The sequence below is a fragment of the Phalacrocorax aristotelis genome, chromosome 6, assembly GCF_949628215.1.
Source record: "Phalacrocorax aristotelis chromosome 6, bGulAri2.1, whole genome shotgun sequence".
Taxonomy (NCBI): domain Eukaryota; kingdom Metazoa; phylum Chordata; class Aves; order Suliformes; family Phalacrocoracidae; genus Phalacrocorax; species Phalacrocorax aristotelis.
Window position 1 is genome coordinate 32807436 of NC_134281.1, and position 26160 is coordinate 32833595.

General features: G+C 51.0%; 2 long non-coding RNA genes across 3 annotated transcripts; both read left to right on the forward strand.

Annotated features, from left to right (window-relative positions):
• Positions 1-804: 804 nt before the first annotated feature.
• LOC142058915 (uncharacterized) lies at positions 805-19092 on the forward strand. Its single transcript, XR_012661149.1, has 7 exons — positions 805-2191; positions 6415-6525; positions 7747-7922; positions 9719-9854; positions 10108-10157; positions 12980-13096; positions 14135-19092. It is a non-coding gene; the product is annotated as an uncharacterized LOC142058915 (long non-coding RNA).
• A 3056-nt stretch (positions 19093-22148) lies between these two features.
• LOC142058916 (uncharacterized) lies at positions 22149-26160 on the forward strand. Of its 2 annotated transcripts, none has more exons than XR_012661151.1 (5): positions 22149-22288; positions 22933-23034; positions 23676-24438; positions 25172-25321; positions 25887-26160. It is a non-coding gene; the product is annotated as an uncharacterized LOC142058916 (long non-coding RNA). The 2 variants fall into 2 exon arrangements; XR_012661150.1 differs by having other exon boundaries at positions 23676-23884.

A 26160-nucleotide genomic window follows, 5' to 3' on the forward strand; every position in this document is an offset into this window, starting at 1 on the left:
TGTGATTTCTTGCTGCCATTGAGAGGAAGACAGGAAGGGCCTAGCTTGATCTGTTTTATTTATACTCTCAAAAGGGGGAAGCAATTTTGGGGGGCTTTTAGCAATTTCCAGTGCAGAGCCTTGCTGAGTACATTGTGCACTTGCCTGTCCTTTGACCGGACTTCCTTTTTATCTCACAGTTTGCTATAATTGCTTTTTTGCTTCCCTCATCAGGAAACACCCTTGAGGAAGAGTTTTAAGTGACTTTTCTGTCTTGTCCTGTGAAAATTTTCCTGGCTGACTGTTTACAGACCTATAAAACATGACCACCACCCCTGGCAGTGGAAATTATGGAGTCAGCCTAGCGTGCACCTTCCTTATTCTTCCAGACCGGTCCCCAAACCCTTCCTGGAAGAGCTTGCGTGCAGGAGGTTGGACAGGCTGAAGCAGAACAATATAGACTTTGGAGCAGCGCGCACCTGCTACAGTTCTGGGCTTCAGCCCTTACCTGCTCATGTTGTGGGTGAAGGGGATGCTCATCCTAAAACCACACAGAGCCCTGCTCTCCCTTCCAGAAGGTTGGTGCTAAATGAGAGCCCAGGGTATACTCAGCCTTGCTCTGCATGAGAGACTAAAATATATATTAAGAGTATCCCGGGGTACCTCTAATATATATTAGAGATACTAATATATCTTTATATAATATATCTCTATATATCTAATAACTATTAGAGTATCCCGGTAAATTATATATTAGAGTATCCCAGGGATACTTTCACTTGGGAAACATCAGAAACTTTCCTATACTGTTGTTGTCTCCTGCAAATGAAGCTGGTGTTGGGCTGGCGTAGCAGGAAACATGGAAGAAAGGGCCAGAGGCAGGGGTGGCCTTGGGTGATGGGACTCGTAAGCCAAGCACATGGCTGCTGGAGGTAATGAGGCAAGGATGGCTTGGGGTTGTGTCAGAAAGCATGAGTTTCATGTGAAGAGCATCTGGGACTCGGATCCTGATGAGGCTGGCATCTGGTGAACAGGTACTTAATAAATATCACTCTTTTCTTTTAGCTGATGAGAAAGGTGGGAGGGGCTTTCTGTTTTCTCACACATGCCAGGGCCTTTGCTGCGATGAAGAGGTAGGTGAGGCACATCTGCTGTGCCCCTGGCCATTCCTCATCTTTCAGGCCCACCTCTGATTCTATGGGGAGCTTAGGCCAGGGGTGACCCTTCCTGAGCACTGTTTTGCCAATGTACCTGCAGATACCTCCGCAGCTGTTCATGGAGTTGCAAAGAGCAGCTGGGAAGTCCCTTTCTGGGAGGTGGCCAGCTGAGTCCTGGGGAGGAGCAGGTAGCATAAGTCCTATATACATGGGGATGCTGCAAGTGGGTTCACATCCAGAGAACCACTTCCCTTGCCTGAGAGGCTCAGATGCAGCTCATACACCAGTGTAACTGGTGGGGAAGCAAATGACGCTGGACAGTAAGAGACAGCAAGGGATAGGACTGTAATCCCATCACAGAGCTGCTCCCGGGTGGTCGCTGGGAAGACCTTTCAGGCCAGTGCTGTAAACCAGAAAATGAAGCTCTGAGCCCTTATTGTGAATAACTTGAGCAGGGAGGTCTGACTGGCAAAATGTTGTTTGTCACCAAATGAGGCTGGATAAAGCAGGTACTAACCACTAAATATCTCTGTTGCCATTTAGAAAACCCTTGGGTTCTAGCATTTGGGGATGCAGCAATAACTCAATTTATTATCAAGAAGGGGGGGAGGGGAAGGAAAAAAAGCCAAAAATGCTTCTTGCCCTTTTGTTCTTTGCAATAGATGGGTGAGAACAGGATGTTCCCAGCAGTAACTTAATTATTTCACTACTGCACATCTCTCTTACAGTGCAGGTTAAGAATGTAGGTTGAATTTTCTTTTAATTGTCCCAGCTATCACGTACCTGAGAAAATCCATTTTTGCCAACTGTCTAGTCCCTGTTATTGGTCTCAGAAAGCAGCTTATTGCTGTAGAAACACTCAGTGCACTTCTGCTTCAGAAAGGGGCTCTCCTGGGAGGAGAGCGAGGGGTGCAAATATTTTGCCTGTAATTACTGTATGCACATACTCTGTGTGAAAGGGTTGTGTTTTGCAGTGCTCATCTCATTGGCAGCACAGGAGGGTTCAGGCTTCGGTTTCGTTTTCCTTGTCCATTTCCATGTGGAATTTAAACCCGGTATGTATTTGCTTAATCCATGGGGGTGTCTGGGTTTTCACTGTCCCGTGAAATATGTGCGATGCCTTTGCATGGCCAGAGCAGGGTGCTAAGCCTGGGCAGGGTGTAAGCCTTGCCAGGGGTGGGAAGATGGATCCCTTGCTGGCCAAGGTGGGATCCTCCTTTCTTGGAGGGAGAGCGCTCAGAATTAAGTAACACACGAGTGACTGAGCTCTGCCCGCTTCCCCTGTGCTTGAGCAAACAGCTTTTCACCAACTGCTGCCTCCTTCCCCAGTGGCCATGTACCAGGAGCTCCCTGGGGTACAGCAGCACTCACAGCCCTAGATGTGGTTTTCCCCTGCCATGCTGGGGAGGCCAGGGCTCCTCCGCAACATGCCAAGAGATATCGCGGTCCATGCAGAGGGGCTGTTGGGGTCAGTGGGGTGTTGTGGGGAAGGCCATTGGGGTGCCACACTGGTGCAGGGGGCCACCGTGGAGCTACTGGTGCCGCTTGAGGTTGGCCGCATGGGCAAAGGCGTGGGCACAGTGGGGGCAGGCGAAGGGTCGCTCGCTGGTGTGGGTACGGCGGTGGTGGGCGAGGCAGGAGGACTGGGCGAAGGCCATGCCGTAGTCAGGGCACTCATAGGGCTGCTGACCGGTGCGGACCTGCTGGTGCTCCACCATCCAGCTGGCCACGGCAAAGGCATTCCCGCAGTTGGGGCAGGGGAGTGGCATGGTCCCTAAGTGTCCCTGCTGATGGCGGAGCAGGGAGAGGGGCTTGTTGAAGGTGCATCCACAGTTGGGGCAGGGGAAGGGCTTGTCGTTGTGGTGCATGTTGCACTGGTGCTTGCAGACGTCGGAGGAGCAGGCAAAGGCCTTCCTGCAGTCAGCACAGCCATGGGGCCTCTCGCCCATGTGGGTGCAGATGTGCTTGCAGTAGTCCGATGACCAGGTGTAGTTTTTGGAGCAGAAGGGGCACTCGTAGGCCTGCTCACCCATGTGCAGGCAGCAGTGCTGCTGCAGCGTGTGGCTTTGCCACAGAGCTCGCAGGCTTGGTCCTGCTGTGCCTTTCCTGGTGGCTCAGCAGGTTGCTGGACTTCTTGAAGGACCACCCACACTGCAGGCACTTGTAGGGATGCTCCTCCAAGGTGGACCCCTGCAGACCTCCAGCCCAGTGGCCTCTGTGCTGGTGAGAGTCAATGCTCGCTGAGTGATATGGCTGGAGCAGCTGTCTCTGGACTCCTCCCCAGAATTGCTCCCCAGGGTCACTGCGGTGTCCTCAGCACCACAGGGCCCAGTGGCCCTGCTGTCTGTCCAGGATGGGTGCTGTTGGCACAGGGGTTCCCCATGGCTGGGCTCGCCACCCAGGGAACAAAGGCTCACCAGCAGCTTCAGCTTCCTGGCCACACCATTAGTGTTGGTGATGGTGAAGGTTTTCTAGAAGACCTCACCTTCCTGGCACAGCAGTCCCCAGGCACAATCCTCCCTTGGGCCATTCCCTGGACCACTGTGGTTGCTGTCCTTGGTTTCCTTCTCATCTGCATTGCTGTCACCCTCGTCTTCAGGTGGTGCACAGTGGTCCCCCTTCTTCTCCTCCAGGCTACCACAGGGGTACTCCTGGTCGAGGCATTCAGGGCGCTTCAGGCTTGCCATGCTTCTTGCCTGCATCAGCCATGGAAGTCTCTAACGCTCCTCCACCCCCGGGGCCATTGCTGGAGGGGACCTGGATTTTGGAGCAGAAAGCAACCAGGCAGCTGTTTCTTAATGCATAGGTGGTTTTGTCTTTGGTCATGTTAATTTATGCTTAGATCCCATCTGCTTTTTCCTTCTTCTCATGGCTACAATGCTTATTTGAAAGCATGGATTTTTATTTTTGGCACTTTCTTAACTATTTTCCTGCTCTTCAAAATACAGAACCACCAGGAAACAAAATGCAGATGTTATTATTTACAGAGGCCTTGATGCTCTGCCAGGTTTCAGATCTGGTAGCTCTTTCTTTTGGTGGCTGAGGAGCTCATGTGTTACAACGCCAGGGGAGCAGTAGCTGTTTCTCCCATTCCTGGAGTGCCCAGCAGAGAAAAGTTCTCTATGTTAATGCAGAATCATGCATATAAAAAATATTATTTTAATAAAGGTCACCTGGCCACACAGAGCATTTCCAGAGAAATAAAAAGAGCAAGAGCATGATAAACGAAGGACATCATCTTTGAGCTCTGATGGTGAAGGTGGGAAAGCTGCCCGACAGTCCCTCCAGGCTGGTTCAGTAGGGCAGATGCCCTGTGTGCTGTTGACAGTGGATGTCGGCAAGCCAAGCTGCCTCCTGCCCCTAGGCACAGAGCAGTGCAACTGCATTTCTACTCCCTTTTTTATGCAGAACATTTAAAAAGAACTAAAATCAGACCCTAACCACAAGCCAGATGCAGCCAGCAAACAGTAGGTTTGCTGTTTATGAGATGTGCAGCACCGAGGACAGGAGGTTAGGTCTGTGACAGATTTATTTTCACTAGTGCTCTTTCCAGTTTCACAGGCAGGTCAGTGGGCTCTGCCCTGCTCTCATATGCACATGGAAAATGGCCTGAGGAGCATCTGCTCCCCATGCAAGGCTGGGGGAATGTGGGAGGAGGGCATCTGAGCAGTCGCTTCTCAGGAAGGCAAAACTGTTCTCAAACCTCAGTAGAAAAAGGAGAAGCTGCATTCCTCTTGCTGATGAGAGGTGCAGTGAATTCCTCCTTGCACGTTGAGTTACTGGTATCCCCCAGCACCCTTGTTCAGAGGCTGCTGGATAGTTTGAAGCCAGCTGGCTGAGCCTAAGCAAGCCTGCTGCTGACAGAGACAGCACTTGTGAGTGCTGGGAAATGCTAATGCTGCTTTTATCTATTTCCTTGCTCCCCAAGGGGAAAGCTATGGACAGTTCCATATGGGCTATCCAGCCTGCTGCAGCCCACTGCTGCAGAGAGGTGGGAGAGCACCTGCAGGAAAGCTGCTCACACTTACTGCAAGGGCAAACCTGGTGCCGCAAAGCAGCTTTCCAAAGAAAATAATCCACCAGTGGTCTGCCAAGTGATGCCAGGGGTGTTTGGAGGTTTCATTGCAGAAAAGGACAGACCCCAGTGACCTCTTGCCTGTGCCCTCTCTGGGGTCTCCCACCCGTGTTGCTTCCTGTCACCCTCAGGCCTGCCTGCCTCCTCCCAGCTCCAACTGGCAGAGCCTTACCTTGATGGGTGAGCATGGGTGGACAGTTGGCCCTGGCAGGAGCAGCCCCCTTGTCCCTGGCGTGGGAGATGAGGGGGGCTGGTGCAGAGCATCCCATGCAAGCATGATGGTGTCTGGCTTACCCTTTTGTGTCCAGTGGAGCAACTACAGAGCTCCAGAGGTGGTGCCTCTTTCCTCGCCCCAACCTTGCTGCCTGCATCCCAGAGAGCAGCCTGGGAAATGCAGCCGGGCTGCCCTGCTTGCCTGCCTGAATCCTTCCCTGCCAGCGATGGAGAGCACCAGCTGCCTGCTCAGATGTGCCTTCCACTGCCCCTACCAGGAGGCTTTTGCCTGCTCCTGGCTTTTGGGTGCCATTTCCCCTTCTGGAGAAAGCCCCAGAAGCAGTAGTGGTCACTGGGTGCTTTTCCTCTGCCTGCCTGCCAGGACTTCGTGCTGTGACCTTCAGTTCATCTCCAGTGCGTTGTGCTAAATCCCTGCTTTTCTTCCCCTTCGAGATATATTTGTCACTGTCTGATTGTTCCTTGGATACCACATGAGTGGTTTCTCCCTGCTCGTTAAGTCCAAAGTGTGTGATTCTGTCTTCCTGGTGTGGGAGCTTTCCTGCAAGGATATTTCCTCCCTGCTTCTCTTGCTGCCTGTGTTACACATGCTGCTTAGCTTTCCCTTCCTCACAGCAGGGATTTCTGTCTCCTGTCTGGCATCAGAATCAAACTTTTCCCATTGGTTTGAGCTGACTCACTTTGTAGGCAATCTCAGTGCCGAGGACTCTCTGCCTATAGTTGTTTTACTTGGGATTACCAGAAGCAGATGCGCCTTGCTTCTTGCACCTGGAGAGAGAACAGCCCCCCGCATCAGCACAGCCAAGGGGAGCAACTTACAGAGTAGGGAAATGAGAAGTGGGGGGAAGATGAGACCAGTGCAAGCTTGTGTCTCAATCTTGCATCATGAGAATGCCACCTGCCCCCAGGCCCACATTGTGTGTCACAACTACCACATTTTTTGAAGCTGATTTTCTTTTTTACTATATGCAGGATATTTACTATGTGCAGGATCATTCCTTTGAATCCAAAAGACAGCCACAAAGGGAAGATGGTCTTGGCGATGAGAAAAAGAAATGAAATCCCCAAAAGTCCTGGCAACAGGTAGTATTTCAACACTACAGAGCAGCCTTCAGTTCTACACTGCTGATCAGGGTTTTGCACATGTAAATAATTGCTGCTGATATGGGAATATCATCCTGCTTTCAGGAATTGGGTGAGCATGTGGGAAGGGGTAGTTACCCCCAGGCTGCACTCAGGGCATTTTGAAGATGGTCCAGTGCACAGTACTGCCCACCAGGCAGACATGTGACAAGGCTGTTGCCATTCTACTGCCTGCTCCCCAGGTGCTCCTTTCCTCTGGTTTTCCTCTCTTGGACAACTTGCATGCAGTAACCAAGAGCATGTGTCTCGGAGACGGCTCTAGATCCAGTAACTCAAAGGAATTAATGCTGCGGCACCCACAGGAAACCAGAGACATGCAAACCCATTTCTCTCTGGAGTCGGAGCCAACTGGGCCACGAGGTCACTGCTGAGTGATGGCGTACGTGAGCACCCATGAGCAGGCTCCTTCAGCAGGCACTGTTGCTCTCCTAGGGGCTGAAACCATTATTTATTGCAGGATGTGATATAAATGAACTAGCTTCCCAAACAGTTATTCTCCATACATTAGCATCCCTGCTCCTGGTAGTCTGAAATCCTCCTCCCAATAGCGTCATTCCCACACTCCTTCCCATGTAGCCTCCTGTTGCACTGGAGCAAATGACACCGGATCAGCAAAAAGCATTCGCTTGGTCTTGGCAGCATCTCTGTGAAGCAGAGGGGTTTAGCTTGTGTTGGGGAGTAGTATTCGGACTTGAACCTGTGGGGAAGCTGTCACTGAACACGAGCTGGGGATGATTTAAAAAACAGGCCAAGAGAAAGTCATGGGAAGAGACCTGCAAAGGTTGGAGGCAAGTTCAGCTTACTGGGGCCAACTGAGGCCCATTTCCAAGCTACAAAGAGAGCAGGGACTGGGGCTGGACCTCCTGCTCTAACACAGGTTGCCAAAAGTAGTGCCGAGCTGGCATGGTCCCTTGGTGACCCCAGTATTGCTGGTCCCCCTTCAGCCATGCTGGGTGTTTTGGGGTGTCTGGAGGGTTTCCTCCTCATGCACAGCTCTTTGCCTGCCCGGGGCAGGCATGCTGCTATGACCAGCCTGAAAGAAAAAGAAATATTGTAGGAGAAAAAGGTAATTTTGATGAATAACACTTTCCCATTCAGACTCTTGAAATAGGGGATAAAAGTTGTGAAGGAAAAATAAAACAAACTGTCCTCCCCGCTCAGGTCTGTAATGCTCTCCTGGGCTGGATTCTCATTGCAGCAGAGCTTTGGGCTGAAGATGCAGCCAAGGAAAAGCCTCGTGAGATGCCATGTACTAAGAAAGCACAAAGTCATACAAACTGGGTGAGAAAATGGTGATTTTAAGAAGAAAAAGACGTCACAAAATCTATAGTATGCAAGTAAGTACATTTTTGGAGTCTTTTGATTTGGTTGTTGGTGGTTTTTTTTTTTTAAGTTTTCCATATGAAGCCCTGCCTTTTTCCTTGCAGTCCCTGAACTGATCTGAAATCTGCCCAGTATTTCCCCCGGTTACCAGTGTTAGGTTATGGGATAAACATCATGTTGCATGCCCACAGAGAAGCAGTGGCAGGGAGGGCCAAATAATGCTCTGTCCTGGTGGCTCCCAGGCCTGTTGCAGGAGCTGTCAGAGGCACAAAGGCACACAGAAATCCAAACTACAGAGGAAGGGACACCATGGCTGGGCTCCTCCAGGGCTGTCTCAGGAGACCCTCCAGCCCCGTGAGCCATCAGGACAAGGGAGCTGGAGCAGCTCTCCTGAGCACTTTTGGCACTGATGTCACTGCTTTTTGGGGATGTCAAAGGCCAGCTCCTGGGTGTCTGTGCCACAACTGCACTGGTGCTGTGCCACGTCCAGGTGCCAGCAACTGGGAAGACTGGGATCCAGGAGCAGCTACTGGCCAGACTGTGTCTGAGGCCACATGGGAGGAAAATATAGGCAATAATACTGCAACATTTAGCAATGGCACAGCAGATGTCAGTGCCAGACCTGGTAGGAGGGGAAGGTGATTTTGCTTTCAGTCAAGCCGTATTTCACTCATTCGCACTTTCCCTGATAGCCACATGCACACCAGCACCAAGGTGCATGGCTAGATGTCCTGTCCAGCAGCCAGCATGTGTCCGGACGGTGTGTCCAGGATGCAGAGGGAACAAGGGGCACTAGCTCTCAGCTCCCCTCAAGTCTCCTGGGTCACACTTAGGTTGGTGATCCTGTGCTGGTTTTGACTATGCATTTCTGCACCCTTTAGGACCTGAGAGCAATGTAAGCTCAGACACCTCAGTTAATCTCAGCATCCTGGAGAGCAAATTTAGCGATCTCTTGCAATACCGCACCCCTAAAGTGGGGGCAGCAGATGCACTTGTTAGCTTTGTGCTCACTGTTGATAATAGGAGACATATCCATCCCAACTGAGAAAAGCAGTTTCTCTTGCTTTGAGATGGAGAAACACTTTAAAATTAGATTTTATTTTTCCTTTATGACTATTTGGTACTGACACTCCTGCTTTGTCTGAGGTCCTTTCTTGCTTCCAACTTCTGCCATGCCAGCCAACCTACAAAGCAAAGCTGCCTTGGTCCAGGGGCTGGGTCCCACATCTTGGATAACTTTTGTTTTTGAGTGGGTTGTTCGGCGCTTGCTTGTCTCACATCCTACCAGTGAATTTCAGAGCAGAGCCCTCAGCCTTCTGGCCTGCTCGGCTTGGCTGGTCCTCAAGCAACCTGTATTTTGGCAGGTAGATTCAACTGCTGTTCAAATATAAAGCACAAATTGATAATGAGGATCACATCCGTTCACACTAGAGCTCTCCTCAGCCCTCACTGCTATTCGGAATAAAGATTAGCAATCCCTTGCATCCAACTACTTTCTACCTCCTATGACAGCGATCACAGAAAGCCTCCTGCACACCTTCCCTCTCTTGCATTGTCCAGCAATTAATGCTGGTACCTGTTCCCACCAGCATTCTCCGCCACTTAATGCAAGAAATAGTGTCATACACTGTTTCCTACAGAAGCACTGCTGTGTTTGTGTGTTCATGCAAGAAGTCGCCTAGACCCCTGCAGTGGTGATATTGTGTGATGCTGCCTATTGACTTTCATCCAGGCTTTGGGGATAGCCCCCACCACCGTGTAAGGAACTGGGAAGGGGAATCCACATTTCTCCTCTGTTTTTTGCCTGCAGTGACCTCCAGCAATGTGTTACCGTGTGGTTACCATACTTCTGTGGCCCTGTCCCTCTCAAAGATCAGAGCAACCATCAGCCTTAGTCTGCGTCGGTGACCTATAAACCCAGGCCTGTTTGTGGAAACCTGTCTCAGGTGGGTAATCTCAATTATAAACTGCATGGCCTCTTAGAAAAGATCAGCTTAAAAGCATTTAACAAGTATATCTGGAAACTCAATTCCTTCTCTAAAGGTTAAACTTCTGATCTGCAGATAATTACTACTCTTCCCTTTGATGGCATCTTCTATCTTAAGCTGTAGAAACACTATGTAGGTGCTTTCAAGTTTAGAATAAATGAATGTCTCTTGGTATGGCTGTGAGTAAAAAATACCATCTTTGTGTTTCCAGATGAAGAACCCAAGGCAGAGGAGCTGGAGGTGTGTGTTCCCATTCAGTGGGTGAGTCACCAGCAGAGCCGAGGGCAGTGCTCAGTGCTGGGGTTTTGCTCTGCAGCTGTTCACGGCACTGATTTGACCCGAAGGCAGCAGTTTTTGCCCAGATCAATTTCTAAGGTATTTTGCGTGTTGTTTTTTGTAAATAAGCAGGACCTACAGCCACATCTCATTGCTGACTGTTGTGCAGCCACCTCAGGTTGGAGCTTCCGGCAGGTTCAGTATCCAAAGGGTGTCAGGAGTGCTGACACCGCTGTCACTTGGCTTCCAAGATGCTATATTTTTGCTTTTAAGTGTAAAAACTTAGCTGCCAGTTTTGAATATGCTGAGGAGCTTGAGAGAGTAGCTTATCTTTCTCCTAAAATGCACTGGCATGGGAGATTTTTGATGAATCCACCAAGAGAGTGCATGGTGAGGCTGGTGCTTGCAAAGCTGCGCTGTCAGCAGCAGACATGGCCTTGGTTTGGGACACTGTCCTGCCGTCCCTGTGCTGCTGAGCATTTGCGTGTTCATTAGCTGCAAACAAGCATACCAGCCACGTACACAGCTCTTGAGTGGGGTAGATCTGGAGGTGCTCAGTGGGACTGACGCATGTCTCCCTTGCGCTCCTCGCTGCTGGGCTGGGGCTGTGAGCTCTGTGCTCCCCACGAGGTTTGGTGCCAATGGGGCAACCATAAAAGGTGGCTCTGTGTGGAGATGGTGGCGTGGGTGCTATCCCAGCGCCTGTGGCACTCCATGCTAGAGGGTCCTGGCACGGGCAGTCCCCTGCAAGCTGGGAGCGAGGGCCAGGCCTGGGTGGCAGAGGCAGGTTGGGGTGTCCTGCCAAGCAGCAGGCAGCAGATGGCAATGTTGCCCTGCAAGAACTGCAGGCAAGGAGGCAGGCAGGGATGCAGGTACGCGTTTGCTGCGCTGACAGCTTAGAGACAGGGGTCAAAGTGACCCCCTTGGCAGTGGGTTCAGCTTCTTTTGCAGAAGCCAGAGAATTTCAAACAGCATTGGGTGGCTGGTAGAGATGCTCCTTGGCCCTGGGCCATCTTGGCTCCCTGTGGCTGCCCAGGCAGGAGAGGCAAGGCAGGGGATGGGCAGGGGCACCCCTTTCTGCTTGCTGCCCTTCCATTCCGCCTGGCAGAGGCTGCTGTGGTGACAGTCGGAGTAGCCCCAAGATGTGAAATAGCCCAGGCTGGCTCTTGACAGGCCTTGGGGGGGTATGATTTTTGCAGTTGGGGAAACTGAGGCAGGGAGTGTGCCATGAACAGGTACAGGAGACACTATGGACCTGGTCGGCTGTTGTTTTTAGCAGTGGGGTGAAGCTGCTCCCACAGCTGAGCCTGGTAAAGGCTTGGTGTGGCCAGGACACAAGTTTCAGCGAGGTGTTATGCCTCCTCTCCCTGACTCAGCCTGGTGCCAGCAGGTATCTTCTGGGCACGGGAGGCTGGGTGTCTCAGATGGCTGCATCTCCTCCTCATGCTCAGGGACCACTCCTGTGCCCACAGAGCCCCAGCGGGATGGAAAGGCAGGCTGCTCCCTGCAGCTGTTGCTGCCTGGCTTGGCCACATCCTGGGGCCACAGGACTGTCCCAGAGCTGTACCTCAGGGACTTTGCACGGCTGTGCGCTCTCTATCTGATGGGAGAAGAGCCATTGTTGAAAGCGTTTTCTTCTCCTTTTCTCTGAGCAGCTCCATCCCATCCTTTATCAGGCAGGGCTGCTGAGCTCAGGGAAATGGGAGCTGTTTGCCTGCTCGGGGTAGGCTCCTGAGGAGTAGCTCTGGGTTTTGCTGACTTCCCCGGGGCTAACAACATGCTGGTGACTGCATCAATGGTACAGAAAACAGGGCTGGCGTTGGCCCGGGCGGCAGGTGGGAGCTCCTGTGTTCTGCCACTACAAATAACATCAGCAGCCAAGGCACCTCATTGCCAGCCTGTGAAGGAGAAGCCAGAAGGTACTAAGAAATTTAAGCTGTCAGAAAGTGTTCTGTGGGTCCCCTTGCCCCCCCTCCCATTGCCCAGCTCCAGCACATGTCATCCTGGTTTGGGACCAAGCTATTCCCCAGGGAGTGAGGCACTGAACCGCACTTGGCAGGGCCATCCTCCACTCCCTGGGCAGGAACACTTTGAATTGGCACAGGGCCACACTGATGCTAAAAAACCAGATTAATTTCTTCCAGCTGAGAACTCCTGATTCAGCATTTCCCCTGCCAGTACTTTGCACTGGGTGTGAGATAACAAGAAGATACTGTGCACACAGGGGTGGCAGCTGTCCCAGCTGGGTATCTCCTGATTAGGTGCAATACAGTGATACTGGGTGTGCACTCTCAGCACACCGGGGATGGAGTTTGACAAAAGGGTGTGTGTGTCATGGAATCAGGGATGGGTCCTCCTGGTGCCACTGTCAGTAACCCTCAGCTGTATCCCTGGCTCAATGCTAAAGAATGTGAGTACCTTAGAAGGGGCTGTTTTTGGGATGCTCCTTAAAAAAATTAAGGCTTTATGCCCAAAGGCATCAGGTCTGTGTGGCCTGAGCCTAATTTTGTCCTCTCAGGAGAATTTGTATGTCTCTGTTTTATTTTTACATTTACCTAAAGCATGGCATTGTTCTCATCTGTTAGACAGCGGCCAGGCTCCACTGCAGCAGTGACTGCATTTGGGGGAAGGAGGAGTGTCTTAGGCTGATACATCCATGAAACACCACAAACAGTGCTCATGAGAGAGCAATCAGACTGAATGAGAGGACCTGATAGAGGCACTGACGTTTTCAAGCTGGACTCTGTGTCGATGCTGTGTGTGATTTCATGTGCTCCTCCCCTCTGAAATTATGCTTTGGTTTACAGGAGAGACTTGACTTGTCACATTAGCCCTTAGCTGAGGCACTTGCCTCAGCTGGAGGAGAAACAAAGAGACTGAGGCACAGTGTGAAGGCGCAGAGGTCTTCTCTGTGCAAGAGAATGGTAAGTGTGGTATCTAAGAAGCGGGGACCGACGGCAGAGAGGGGGTGCCAGAGAAGGGGACTGGCAGTGCTAGAAAAGTCATGGCTAGAAATGAGGAGGAAGGAAACCCTGCCTTGGAATCAAGTGCAAAACTGAGCCAGATCCTTCTCCCCTTGCTTTGTGTCCTGATCATCTAGAAGTCCTGAAAAAATTAATGGAGAGGGGAAAGAAATCAAAACTTGAATGCATTGCATGTTAGTGGTGACCTTCCCCAGCAGCAGAGATAAGGAATATGCAGTCTTTGCAGTCAGGGGAAGGACCTGATTTCAGTGCAGGACCAGGAGGTGACTATCTAGCTGGACATTGCCTGTGCCACGTAAACCTGCTGGGGGTCAGACTGCTGACAGCATTATAAACCTCTACCATTTTCTGGATGCCAATAGGCCTTATCTCTTAAGGTGAATCTTATTAACTAGGAGTGGACTTTGCTGCCTGTATTGTGGCCTTTAAACCTCGCTTGAGGTTCTTCATCCTCAGATGAATTGGAGAGACTTTGACAGGGTGGAGGAAAAGAAAAGCAAAGTGGTTTCTTCCAATGTGACGCGCTCTGAGCTGCGGGTATCCTGCCAGCCCCATGGCTGGGCGCTGTTTCAGGAACGATGCCAGGTTTGCTCTGGTGTGATGGTGGGGATCCAGGGTGGTCTGGGGGATGTGCCAAACTCTCGGTTTCCTCAGCAATGAAGCAACTCAGGTCTGTCACACCTCCAGGGCCTCAGTAGGGCTCTGCCAATTCCATCCAAACCAGTTGGGATGCTCTTTCTGTCCCAGTTTGGAGCAGGAAGCTGCCCTTGCTCTGCAGTTCCCCTGTCCAGTTCAGAGGAGCTCAGCAGAGGCACTTGCACACCTAACGCTTGTCAGAGCTGCTATGTCCACTGATAGCAGACTCGCAGCTAACAATGCTAGGCTACAGCTCACCTCACCTACAGTCCTGCGAGCAGGAACGTCACAAGGGAACTTTCTGGGCCTTTGATTAATTAACATCTATCTTTGTGTTTCCAGGAAGGCTTCTGTAGCAAGTGCAGTAACTCACTGAGGTGCTGGTATGGGCAATGTCTCTGCTTCACACCTGATCTGTGCGGTTCCTGGTAAGGCTCTGCTGCCCCCTGAGTCAGTTTGGCTCAATCTTCCCCATGCGGCTGCTTCCCTCCACTATTTCAAGATAAAGCAGCACATTTCTCTTGGGAAAGGGAGCCTTTGGTCAAGGGGAAAGGAAATCTTATCTTGTCCCTTATGCTGGCTCCTTGGCCCTTAATGCTCTGCCTGTCTTGCCAGGTGGTCTCGCTCCCCATTGCATGGGGAAAGAGAGCATTGCTCAAGCCTAATGGGTGAGACTGCAGAGGGTAGTGAAGATGCCATGTTTTCTTTGGATAGTTATAACCAGCAGGTGTGAAGTTGGCTGATGGAACCACCTGAGCTTTCTTCTACCAGCTCAGCTTCTCAAACAGCTGCTCCAAGAGCTGTGATTAATGTCAATTTATCTACTGGAAAGAAAGGTCCTGTCTGTGCCTTGTCTGTGAAGAGCTGGTAGGGAGGCTCAAGACTTGGCTGCCTGTTCAGAGGTTTGCAAAGCTGCTGAGCCCTGCATACTGCTCCTTCCTGCATCTCCCTTGGTGGCCGGATCAACAGAGGGCACTGCATGTCTATGCTTGATCTTCCTAGGAAGGGAGGGAGGGTCCTCTTCACCCCTCCAGCTCCAGGGTCAGAGGAGGCATGGATCAGCAGCGTTTGCTCTCTGACCACCAGGCCTCTCCCCCAGCTCCCTGCCAAAGAGCCCTGGGCTGTGAGGCTGCCTCCTCAATGGAATGATCAAGGCTGATAAGAAAACCTGGAGGTACTCTGTGAAATGACAGACAAATTTAGATCAAACAGCAGGAAATCCGCTCTCCGGCAGTGCAGAAGAGCTGTGTGGTGGAAAGCTCTGGTCCGGCAGAAGGTCATCCAAGAAAAACACGGAGCTGCCGTCTGGGGTGGGCTGGCCAACTGGCAGGATGGGTGAGAGCTGGTGATCTGGGCAGGCAAAGCTGTAAAATCAGTTTGGCTTTGTGCTCTGCTACGGTCACCACAGGTGGTCAGGGATGAGCTCCCACTCTGCCCACAGTGTGCAGGATGGTACCATGCAGGGAGCAGAAGAAGCCTTTTCCAACATAGCCAGAGGTAGTTTGGTGGATTATTTTTTTCATGAGAACATTATATTTTTCAGCCTGAGTGGCATTAGCATGGTTGCAGCCAGATCATGTTCTCCTTGGTGAGGTGAGCTGGGGGGCCAGTGTTCGGAGACAGGCTTTGAGCTCTTCCAAAGAGAATAAAGAAGATAGACAAATGTCCCAACGGGCACATTTCCATGATGCCCATGGAAGTATCTGCTTGCTGGAGTGAACAGGGAGCCAGATGCTACTTCTTGCATTGCTGTAGCACTTCAGGTTTTGATGCAGTAGTGTCTTCTCTTCAATGGAGGTCTCTTTGGCTGAAGAGGCAGCAGTAAAGAACAAAGGCTCATGGGCTTTCTTGGACAGCATGTCCTGCTTTCTTTCATAGGGCAGGAAGGGAGAGTGATTGAATTGCAGAGAGTTTCCTCTCCAGGTTCTTCACTGGCTGAAATCTGGGCTTGTCTAAGAGCTCTCACCCTTGGATAGTGATTTGGCAGCACTTGGATGACCACCCCATAAATGCCATCTGTCTGGCTGGTTTCTGCAGGGTAGAAGTTGGAGCTGAAACAGTAGTGAACATCAACAGGAGAGCAGGTTTGTGCATCTCTGGGCAATACCTGTGGTTCAAGCAAGCCAAAGGCTTCACTCAAATGTAAGATGATGTATTTCTAGCCAGTAGAGGTGATTGCTCCCTGGGAACCTGTCTTGGAGTTCATTTGTTCACTGAAACCTTTATCAAGAGAGTGAAGGTGATTTTCCAGAATTGTCGATGTCCTCAGGAGATAGCTTGCATGGGGGCTTTCCAAGACTCTGCAACCTCAGCTATTGCCCTTTGACAGCAGCAAAGATTAAGATGCGTGAACCTCCTGCTCAAAGAAGCTCCCTCCTCCTCTTTCACCACCTCCTTGAGATTATCATGTGGTCTGCTGCTTCATGGCCTGAGGCTCTGTCCCTGGAAAAAGCAACTGGGGTTTCACACACAGTTCTAATCACCCATGAAAGTACCCTCTGACTTGTTTCTCCTCACCCACTTGGAGCAAGGGCTTGTGTGGAGGTGTCTGAGCTCTACACAAGTGTGAGAAAGCGTTGGGGTGGAGCTGGCTGATCTGCTCTGACTCTGCGAGCAAGAGGGATAGATCTCATCTTGTTTAGGCTACCTAAACAAGTAGCTGTTGCTCAGGAGAGACAAGAAAGCTGAGCTAAAACCATGTTCCCTGGCACGATAATGCCTGAAACAGCAGTGTGTTTACATGGGACTTTTACAGGAGCCAGGAAATGCCACCAGCCTAGCTGTGAATGTCCTGGTAAACCTCCTGGAGCCTACAGCCACAATGTCAGCTCACTCCCTCTGGCAAGCATCAGACCCAAAAGGAAGAGAGGTCTGTAAGTGGAAGCAGCTGGGGAGCTCGAGGCTGCACAGACCTGACATGAAAACGGCCTGTGGCAGTGCCAGTCAGCAAACATGGAAAGGGAAGTGAGCTCCAATGAGCTCTGGACCATGTCCATCTTGCAGTCTCTCTACTCTCACCCTCCATGGCCCCTTCTGAGAAGGGGACCTGGACTCACCATTGGGATGCAGTTTCAGAGGCTTTCCTCAGATAAAGTTTTAGGAGGAGTCCTAGACTGTTGGGCTTAGAGTCCTTGGGCTGATGAATGCAGTTGAGACTGCTGCTCACCACAGGCAACCCATTGGTATGAGTGCTTCCAGAAACCAGTTGTGCTTTGTGTTGGGAACAGGTTGGGTTTGGGTTATTTTCTGTTCACTGGTCCCCTCAGGAGACTGTTGGGGACCTCCACTCTCAGTTGTTAGGAATCTTCTACAAATTTCCAGCACAAATGTATCTGTGGCCAGCTTTTTCCTCATTCATTCTTGAGCCAGAGGACAGTGCTGGCACAAACAGCTCTTCTCCCTGCTTGTAGTTTTCAATGTTGATTTGATGATTCTATGATTCTATGAAATGGTCTTTATTTGGCCTTGGGTTTCAGAGGGATGTGTTTCAAAACCATAATTTTGCAAGATCTTGACCCTCTGATAACAAGATTAGAAGAAAGATAACAACAAAATCGGCATTCAGGCTGGAACCACTGTTGTTAAATAGACAACACTGCAAAGCCAGTACTTTTTGTTTACAATTGAACTCATGAATTTTCAGATATTAATGTATGAGGGATTGAGTAAACAACCATTGTGCCTCTAAGGAATGAGTCCCAGGCTGTCCTGAGCTGGAATATTTTGTACTTTCCTGATTGCCTTCCAAGAATTTCAAATTACTTTGTAACAGAAAAACAAGCCTGCTTCACAAGACATTTGTGAGGTTCTTGGGATGGCCTTAATTCCTCTGTGCTGTGATGTGGCTGGCTTTGGGGCAGAGTTCTGCAGCTGGGTACCATGGGATGCTGAGCACCTAGGTGTTCAGAGAGAGGCGGGGACTACACGAGAAGAGTAAACCACAGGGGTCAGGAAAGTCAGCCTGGATGTGGTGCACAGGTCTGCAACCAGTGTGTAGCCCTGTCAGTCCCTGTTCCCAGTTTGATGGGAACAGAGACATCACAGACACTGGCCCAGAAATCCTGTGACTGCCATGGAGAAGGAGAGGTGAAGGGACTAGTGGCTAGTCACACAGCAGGTCAGGGTGACAGCCAACAATAAAAGCACTCTGCTTGCCTAACCTGTGAGCCTTTCAGGAGCAGCTATTATGCTCTTGGGCATGGGTCCATGGAGTAGCCACCAAGGACAAGGTGGCAAAGGGATGTGTGGGCAGGGCATGTCCCCCCACTTTGCCCTGGAGAGACCATGCCATGCTCTCCAGGGAAGCTGCAGACCATGTTCTATGCTCACGTTCTTTCCAGGCTTAACAGGGTGTTTCTGAGCATGGTGGCCTTGACACTGCAGGCTGGGGCACGCTTGCAAATTGTCCCGTATTTCTGGCTGTCCTTTGTTGAGCGAGTGCTCTTCAGGAGCAGCCAGGGTGTTGCCTAGAGTCCCTCCAACCAAAAATACCACTTGTGACTGGAGGTGAGCCTGCTTAATGTCCCTACAGCCCTGGGCTGCCCAAGTGCCATTTGGCTAGTTTTTGAGCTAAGACCGAGACCCAGAAATGGAGACATCTTTCCGCTGGTTCTGGTGGCTGGGGATTGCAGACAGGACACGTAATAAAGGCAGCTGATGACCTGGCAGCCTTGAAGTGTCCCTCTTGGCCAGACCAGGTAGTCCTGTCTTGGGCATAACGGCCAGCACTTTGGTAAAGCAGGCAGGGTGGGTCCCTCACTACCTGGGTTGTTCTTGGGTTTGGTTTCCAAGCCAGCAGTCTGGAACTGTGGAAAGTCATAAATTCAGGTTACCGAACCATCTGCTGGCTGCATTTTAAAAAGCAATTAAAGTAAAATTGTTTCCAGCCCTTCTGTTTGCAAGATGTAGTCTAAAGAGAGATAACCAAGCCAGGATTTGCCTGATCCTGCCACAGCTCCAAGTGTGGGTTAATTTGATCTAATCCCTATGCTGTGCATGCTGGGAAGTGAGGGGTTCCCTACTGAGGACTCACAGAGCATGGAGGTAAACAGGGCTGCCACGCTGTTAGCACAGAGGTTTGTTTGATGGTGAAACCCAGGAAACTGGTATTTTGATACTTTTTTTTTAATTGCTTTTAATCAGAAATTATTAAACAGAGTAGAAGAAAAATTTGGAAGTAAGAATACTTTAGCATGGTAGAGGATGATAGTGTGTTGCCAAAGACTGATGGATTGCAGGTCTAGGTAGTGTTGGATGGAGCTGCTAAAGCAATGGTCTGGGGAGCTTTTCCCAGGGTACCCCACAGGGCGGAGGGGACTGGTGTGGATGGCTGGGTGGGTGGGGGCATGGGGTCCTGGAGTTGCCACCTCTGCTCACACACTAACTCCCAGTGACCTCTCAAAGCATGAAACTTTGGTTTTTTCCTTTTCCCATAGTAAAAGGCATGCAAAGAGAGCAAAAAAGGGGTAGGGTTGAAGAGAGAAGGTAGGGTGACATCATTCTTCCTTGTCCTCCTGTGGCAGTTGTCACCTTGCCAAATCAGAGAATAACCTTGTGTTGTAGGGGAAAGTGAGGCCATGCCTCGTAGTAAGGGGCATGTATGTAGAGGCTTTAATAATCTTTCCTGGATGTTTTTATATCTACAGTGTTTTCATTCATGTTCTGCTGAGAGGTCATACCCAGGGGAGACAGGGAAATGAGTCCACATAACCTCTGCAGGGCATGTGTTTGGGGATGCCCTTATACCTGGGGACTGCTTGACAGCCAGAGGTGACAAGATGAAGATGCCCTTACAGAAAGCAGGGACAGTTTGCCCTGGTGCTTCAGGCTGTACTTGGTGGAGAGGACACACACCTGTGTCACCAGTGCCGAACCTCTTGTGACCACCCTTGGGGTGTTCTGGGTGCGAGGCAGAGAGAAGAAGTGAGGTCTGATGTTACAGAGCTCAGATTTGGGCTGAAGCATCTCCTTTTTCCAGCAGGAGAAGGTAACATGCCCCAGGGCTGAGTTTTGAAGAGGGTGGGGTGGGGTGGGGTGGGATGAGATGAGATGGTAGTGTCTCATGGTGTTGGGTTGAGGCTGGGGATCGCGGGATGCCATGGGGACAGCCTGGCTTGGCTGTCACCCACCACCCCTGCCCTGCCGTGCCAATGACCAGCTGAATGTAGGATGGTTATGTATCAAGGGGCTGCTCAGGTCTCATTTGATGGGGAGAAAAAAAAAACCCAGAAGGCTGGCAAGGAGGCAGGAGAGGGGTCTTCCACAAGGAGTGGAGGGGGCAGCACAGCTGCAGGGTCCCAGAGAGGCTCTGCTGGGGCAGCTGCTTGGTTTAGAAGAAAAAAGCCCCACGTGTAGTGCTGGGCCAAGCCAGCAGCTTATGTAAGAGCTGGCATCAGAACTGGTGGTGCGGAAACCCAGCGCGCTGCCAGCGGGGTGCAATCGCCTTTGATTTTCTTCTGTTTGCTCAGCAGCTTTCATGCGGTGGGGGAGCAGGGCAAGGGCGCGAGATTCCTGCACACTGAACTTCTCTGTTTCTCTCGGCAGGATAAACAGGACATAAAACAAAGCCCCAAGCCAGCCCTTGCCTCCAAGGCAGCATGCTGCCAAACCCCCAGCGGGGTGGCACATCCCCCCGTGTGCTCCCTAAGGAGCAGCCACTCCATCCGGGATGCCGCAGCCTGGGATGCAGGGAGGTAATGGGAGCCTACCCAGTGCGGTTTCTGGGCACTGCAGCCACTTTTGCAGCTGGGTGAGGGTTGCCTCTTGGTGTTGGAGGAGCAAGCAGGAGAAAGGGGGCAAAGGTCCCTGGCAGGGCTCAGGCAGCAAGTCCCATGGTTTCAGATAGCTGAGGATGGGTGCTCCAGAAGTGACTCCAGGCTAGACACTGTGCGGACACTGGCTGGGCTGGGTGTCCCCTGCAGAGGTTTTGCTGTGACCTGGCTGCCCCACAAGGCACAGTCCCAGGCAGTGGGACTGAGCCCTCCCTGTCTGATGTAACATGAGATGCAGTGGGGCGAGGAGGCGGTTGAACACTGGTCCTCTCTGTGCAATGGGCTCGGGGTGGGGTGGCGGGGTTCACAGCTCCCTTAAAGCTGGGCTACTTTATTTATAACCCTCCCTAAGGAGTAATTTCCAGGCTCTCTTGCCCCCATGCTAGATGCCTGCCAGTGACAGTGTGAGGGACTGACCTCAGCCCTTTCCCAATACAACTTAGCTAATCTGGCTCCCCAGAGATGCAGCTGTGGGGCCAGACCTCTGCCATTCCAAGCCCATGCCAGTTCCCCTGCCTTTCCACAGAGCCACAATTTCACCACTGCCAGCCTGGTGCAGGGCAAGGTGAGAAGGCAGGGAGCAAACTGGGGTTAAAATTTCCAAGAGTTTCAGGAGGGGTTTGCTCTGGAGCAAAGTGCTCTGTAACCACCTTGAAATCACTTGGTTGGGGAAAAGCATTGGCCAAGTGCAAGGCTGCAGCAAAACTCCTAGGAAATGCTATTGCTGCTAAAGCAATGTGAAGGGAGGATGGCTTGGTGCTGCACCTCTGTCCTGCTTGACTGTCCTGCTGGCCATGGAGGGCAGCGAGCTCCCCTCTCCTCCAAGGCGCTGTCAGTGAGTTATCCCGAGCTGCCCTGCCCTAGCCCTGCCACGCTCCTTGTGCTGCTGCATGCAATGGCATTGCCGACTTCTGCTCCCAAAAGGAAGAGCTTTGGCAGGGAAAAAGCTGCTTGGGCAGAAAGCTGTTTCCTTGGCTGGGATCTGGGGGGTCTGAGCCACACACATAAAAACCCATTGGAAATGCAGAGGTATGCAAGGCAGGTGCTGCCTACTGCAGCACTGGGCCGGGAAAGCCAGGCTGGGGTTGCCGGGGTCCCTTTCTTGTACCCAGATGGGAAGAACAAGCTGATGGCTGGAGCTGTACGAGGGCTGGGGTTGGTGAAGGCTTGGGGAGGTGTGTGGGGTTGCCTCCTCATGCAGCCGCACCAATCTTGGGCAGGAGGGGCTTGAGGAGCACCATGCCCAGGTGCCTGCTCCAGCTGCCAGTTTGTGGGCGCTGAGCACCCCTGCTAGTGCTGGTAGGCTGCAGAGCTGAGCTGTGCTCCTCTGAAACCATTGGGATCTTTGGTGGGGGGGGCAGAGATGCAAACCCTTGGGCCCCTTATCCAAACCTCTTGGCCTGGGGTTTTGTGAGAGCTGGCTTTCTCATAGGATTCCCACTCCAGGCTTGATGGGTTGGAAATACTGCAAAAACAGCCCTTTTTCTCTTTTGGTTTGGTTTTTCCCCCTGATGTTTTTTGTCTTTCCACTTCCGTCTCTGGCCAAGGCAAGTGGTGCCAAGGCACAAAAGCCAGGCACACCCAGAGGGAGGGAGAAGCAAAGCACCCTCAACCCACAGGAAAACAGGCACAGAAAGTAAGCACAGTGGCCGGGAGCAAGGAGGAGGGTTTGCTTGTCAGCTCCGGCCAAGGGACAGCCCTCCTCAGGGAGGTCCATGGACTCAAGGTGGGTATCGTGGCTCTGATTCAGTGCACCAGTCTCTGGTCTTGCACTGATGCTGGTTCACCACGGGAACAATGAGGGAGGGTCTGCACTTGGGGTGCAGACAGGGCTTGACACCCTTCTGCTTCCCAGTCTGCCCGTCAGATCTCCCTGGCTCTGCTTTGAGCCACAATGTGGGCTCAAGCTGCATGAGTTGAAAAGGCTCAAGCTCTCAAAAAGCAGCACAGGATCAAAGCTTTGTAAACACTCAGGGCATTTGGCCCAGGAGGTTTTGTTCCGACTATTTATAGCAGTTGGGGCCAAGCGAGTTCAGAGCTGGAGGCAAACTTTTCCAAAGGTGGGGGGCCGTTTGGATTAGGAAGGGGGAAAGGGAGTCCAGCCAGGCCCGTTTCCAGCAAACGTTGACTCCTTCCTTTAGGTATGTGTTGCTATCCATGACACACTAACAACAGCTCTGCACAGAAGTGCCTGGCTGGGGCTGTAAAGAGTGAAACAAAAATGTGAGTTGGCTGGAACGGAGAACATGAAATAGAGAAAGTTTCCAAACAGCAAAGCTGTAGCATTTGAATGAAAACTTTCCTTACCAGCTTGTTTTTATCCTCTGGTCAACATCCTTCAATTACAAATACACTCGTATTGTTTTCTAGGGGAGAGCTGTCGCTGATTTTAGGACAGAAAGACCAAAATATGGTTTCCTGAAGCATATGCCATGCTTAGAGAGGGAGAAGAATGGTTTCCTTATCTTCAAGGTGAATTCTTTTTTTGTGCTGTCATTAAAGAACACATAATTTTTCTGTGCTACGTGCTATAGGCAAAGGCAGACTTAAAACTCTGAGTGAGCAAACCAACCAGGACAGCCTTGAAATCTTACCACATTTGAAGCTATAGCCCTTGCAAAGCATGAAGGCAGAAGCTGGGGTTTTCCTGTCTGCTAAGTGAATTGTGCTAATGATGGTGTTTAATCGTGAGGAGCATGAGCAGCATGTTTTAGATACACACCACAGCTTTTTGCATGCCTAGATCCACTCTCTTTATTTAAGGCACTCAGTATAGGTTATAAAAATATCCCTGTAATTACCAGTAGCTTCCTAGCATGCTGCCAGATTTCTGCTGCTCTGTAGGAGCAGTATCTCTGAGCTTCCCCCAAAGGAAAGGGTGTAATTAGGTTGGCAGATAATTATAATCGGCCTAACAAGGGGACGGCTTGAGGGAAGTGGCTTTGGCAGCTGGGTGGTGCCCAGCCCAGGTGGGCTGTTACGGTGAGCGATGCTGTGCTCTTTCCTGGCAAGGGTGGTGTGGGTTTTCTGCATGCTGCTCCATGCTGCAGGAGCTGGGTGCTCCATCAACATAGCCCAAGTCTTACCATGTGTGTGCCACGGGTTGCTTTCAGAGAGAGAAATGCCATAGCTGGAAGGTCTCCTTTCATCTCCGACATCCTCACCAAAGCCTGTCCTCCCATGCAGAGGACAGCTGTCCTTGCTGCAGATGGTTTGGCTGCGCAAGAGAAGCCAAATTGTTATCCTTCAGGGAAGGCTGCAAGATCTGCAATGGGTTTTGAAGAAAGAAATTATCTGTATGTTGTCAGAGGATGGAAAGAAGGTAGGTCTGGCCTGAGTACACATCAGCTGGCTGTGGCTGGTGTTGCAAAGGGAAGTGTCATGCAGAAGGGGAGGCTTCCCCTGGTGCTCCCCAGGCCTTTCTTGTTTCATATTTCTGTGAATGACCCCCAAAAAGTAGAACAGCAATGCTGACATGTGTGGATGAGGCAGAGCTGGGTCATGTCAATGGTATAGAGGAGGTCGTAAGTGTTTTTAAAGAAGAATTGCATGACCTGGAAGACAGGAGCAACAACAACCATATGAAGCTCAGCAGTATAAAATGCAAGGTCTTTGAGCTTGAGGAGCAGCAACATATGATAATATAGGACCTCACATTCTCTGGAAGTGATAGAGAAGGCCTTTGGACTGTCCACTGATCTCACACAGTACCTCTGAGCCACTGCCTGAACACTGTCATGCAAAAGACAGATGCACTCCCAGGGGACTGTTACAACAAGGCCTCTCTCCACTGACATTAAAACCCTCAGGGGAAGAGCCACCAAGACCTCCACTGGAACAGTGGGTTCAAACCTGATGATCCGTTCTCCAGAAAAGGTGAGTGGAGTGAGTGCAAAGCAAATCCACTGTCCTGGTTGCTCCAAGGGTGAAATAGGTGTGAGGGTCAGACATGGTTGTTCTTCTCCTGTCTTGGTTTTTCAGCATGGCAGAGACAGGCTTTGAGCCCAGGTTCAACCCCTACCCAGCAGAAGAAAATGTTGTTCTCAGTTTTGCCTCCTAATGATGATGATGACAGCTCACCTCTTGTTTTGTGTGTCCTTACTATGAAAGACTGTTCTTGTGCTTGGTGCTAATGTTCCCAACTCTTGGCCTGGAGAGGGTACACTGGCCAACTGCACAGTCATTTGGTTTGCTGAGAGGCTGTCTGTTCTGCAATTAACAGACAAAATGTCCGCCACTGTAGTTGGAAAGAAATTTTAATTAAAATCCCTTGGTATTGGCCTTGAGCAGGCTGTGGAGTGAATGGGAAGAGGGCAGAAGGTCCAGGTCAGTGTCTTGGGTCACCCTAGGAGAGTGAACACAAGGACAGACCTGGTTTATAATTGCATGGGCTTTTTTTTCCCCTTGAGTGACCTGTCCAATGGATGATTGCAAGCTGATAGGAGCGCAGATACTGCCAACCAAAAGTTGGGATAGATCCACAGGTTGTTTAAGTCCTAATGAGGAACCATGAATAGAAGCTCACATCACACAAGTGAAAAACACCTCACTCTCTTTTCTAATGAGTGCTCTCCGAACACTTTTGTTTTGGTCTTTGCTTGTCTTTCAGAGGTGCCTAGGGCTGCATCTTCCAGGCTGGCCTCCAAGCTGCTGTCACCTACCCCATCTTCTCTCTGATGGCTGCTGGGAAGGTGCCTCACACTGCTGGGTGTCCAAGGTGGACCAGCAGCAGCCCTGCATGTGTATGATGGTGGCATGGGTGAGTGAAGTGCTGGAAGGGTGAGATACCCCCTTGGCGGGATATGGTGGGCCGTGGTCTGTCTCCTCCGGGTGGAAGTTGCCTTCTGAGTGCTTGCCTGTGATCTGCTGGGCTCTGGACAAGTGGGCATGTTGTTTCATTTGTGGTGTTTCCCACCAGCACTGTAACTGCAGGTGCTACTCTATTGAACGAGTGTCTGCTTCTACCGATGTCAAAACTCATTAATTAATGCAAAGGTCATGTAATAAGCACCAGGAAACTGGAACCAGGATGGGTTCCCCTGTCATTCGCATGGAGCAAGTCCTCACTTCCATGGCTCCAGCCCTATGGGCCTATTTATACTCCCTCTGCTCAGGATGAGGTTGTGGACTTTCTGGTTTGCATGCTAACAAGCAAGAAAAATTAAGATAAAAAAAGCTGAACGGGTATCAGCCCCACAACTTGTCACTTGAAGGCCACCACGACGGTCCTACCAGCCTGTTACCCCTTGGCATGGCACCAGGGCCCTGAAGCCACGTAGAGGCTCTTTAAAACGTTACTCCGAAATCTCTTTTATTTTTTCTAGGATTGCTAAGGTAACTTTTAGAGGGCAAAAGCCCCCCTCAGTTCCATGCCCTGAACCTTGACTCCTGCATCCTTCCTTCAGTGTGGCACAGACTTTGTCCGGAGATACCTCAGATCCTTGCGCAGGAGGATGGAGCGGGCATCTGGCATGACAAGCTGGGAAAGGATTTTATTTCTGCACTTGGGCTCTGGCCTAGAGAAATCAATTGGCTTTCACGCGTTTTAAGGAAGAAAAAAAAATCCTTTCCTGCTGCCCTTAAAGTTTTTGTCTCCTG